This window comes from Hippopotamus amphibius, chromosome 1 (assembly GCF_030028045.1).
Source record: "Hippopotamus amphibius kiboko isolate mHipAmp2 chromosome 1, mHipAmp2.hap2, whole genome shotgun sequence".
NCBI lineage: Eukaryota > Metazoa > Chordata > Mammalia > Artiodactyla > Hippopotamidae > Hippopotamus > Hippopotamus amphibius.
In genome coordinates, this window is record NC_080186.1 from 138,431,166 (window position 1) to 138,433,252 (window position 2,087).

At 32.7% G+C, this 2,087-nt stretch overlaps 1 pseudogene; it reads right to left on the minus strand.

Annotated features, from left to right (window-relative positions):
* Positions 1 to 1,058: 1,058 nt before the first annotated feature.
* LOC130842192 (U2 spliceosomal RNA) lies at positions 1,059 to 1,172 on the minus strand (annotated as a pseudogene).
* Between the last annotated feature and the right edge of the window lie 915 nt (positions 1,173 to 2,087).

A 2,087-nucleotide genomic window follows, 5' to 3' on the forward strand; every position in this document is an offset into this window, starting at 1 on the left:
GAAATAGTTAGCTAATATAAAAACAAAACAAACAAAACCAAACAAAAAAACCCTCACAGTCCTGGAAACAAAATTTTAGGTAGACTTTACATGATCTAAAATAAATGTTATTAGGAACGCAATAGTTTCTCCTTCTCTAAAGGGCTTCATGTTCTACCTCCTCTACTAAATCCTAGATGGTATCAGGTGGTTAAGAGTCTAGAACCGGACTCCTGGAATTCAAACTTCAATTTAGCTTTCTACCCCTATAATCTTCAATAAGTTATTAAACCAACTTTTGCCTCAGTTCCATCATATCTAAAATAGCACTGACCGCATAGGTTTGTTTTACAAACTATGAATTATTCCTTATAAAGCACTCACAGAAGTATGTAGCCAGTAGTAAGCATTCCATGAACAATGGCCACTATCTTCTTCTTCTCTATTGCTTACTATTCCAAGTGACTTTCAAATACAATAATTTGACTGCAGACTGCAGCAGCCCTTAAAGTATACACTCTAAGAACAACAACAACAAAATCTTAAAATCTTTCCTGTAGTAATATTGTTGGCCATAGTTTTGAAGATGATTTTGAAGCTGTTTTGTTGCATCATAGGGCAAAGCAAATGAGTAACTATACTCTATAATTTCTGTTGTTATTGACAATCAGGTTTCTGAGCTTGTGGAAAAGGAAATATAGATATAAGCTAGTACAGATTAGATAAAATCCTTGCAGTCTTGAATTCAATTGGAAATGGAAGAATGGGCTTATGTATTTCATCTTTAAAGAGTACATGCTGTACTTTCTCTTAAAAAAAAAAAATCCTGAGTCTGTCCACCAAAAAGGCCTAGAAACAATGTCAAACCTGGTAGCGATGAGCACCTACTACTGAGATTATAGTCTAACAAAATTACTTTTGTATAAAAATAGTTGGTCCCATAGCTAGATCTGGAATGTGCTTGATAAACTGCAACATTTTGTCACACCAGAAAATAAGAAGCTATATATGAAGATCATGCAAAAAAAAAAAAAAAGAAAAAAAAAGACTCAGGAGCCAACTTGAAGAATTGCCAATGTGGACGTTTGGAGCATTGATATGAATAAAAAATTAAATGAACTGAATCACATCAAACATTTTAAACTGATAAGAACATACTACATTTGATCTTAGCCAAAATGCCTAGAAGTGATATATCAAACATTTTAAAATTTAAAAATTGATATTAATATTCCCCTCTCTCCATACCCCTCAAAAATATGCAACTGGAGTACTCTAGTTACCAACCATGATTTTGGAAACCAGCTGATGAAGAGAAAAAATCAAGCATTGATTCCACTTGTTCTATATGAACTGTTATCACTGGTAATAGAATAGGTATGGGTGAGTTTCTTTCTATATAACAATTTCAGTTCATAACTGGAGAAATGATAGAATTAGAATATAATCATTTGCAACCCCTAATGAACGACGGAACTAGACATTGATTCGTGATGGCTACTAACATCACAGAGAGGAGATATTAAATTGCTCCTGATGACCTGGTGAAAGAACACAGCCCCTCTCTGAAGTACTGCCAAAAAATCAAAGCTGAATATGATAAATCCTCTAGATCAGCACTCTTCAGTAGAACTTTTTACCACTATGGGAATGTTTAAATTAATTTTAAATAGCCATATGTATCTCGTGGTTGCCATATTGGAGAATGATTTATGGGAAAACAGGACAGAAGAACATACAAAAAGTTACTATGGGAATGTAATCAGCAAAATATAAACTGTGGGAATCTCTTCAGATATAAAAGGTCCAAGGGGGGAAAAAGGATTCTTATAGACAAATGGAACATAAGTGACATGTCAATGAAGTATGACATGTGAAACTGTTTGGGATACTGACTGATAACATATAAAAAAAGATAAATAACATTTATGAGAGGATTGGTAGTTTCTACATTAACTAAATATTTCACAATATTTAAAAAATTATCCCTCAGAGGAACAAGAATGGTACTATAATTAATTTTTGAAAATAATTATGCTTTAAAGATACACAGTCATTTATGGATGAAAAAAAAAAATGCTCTCTGGGATTTACTTCAAAATAATGAG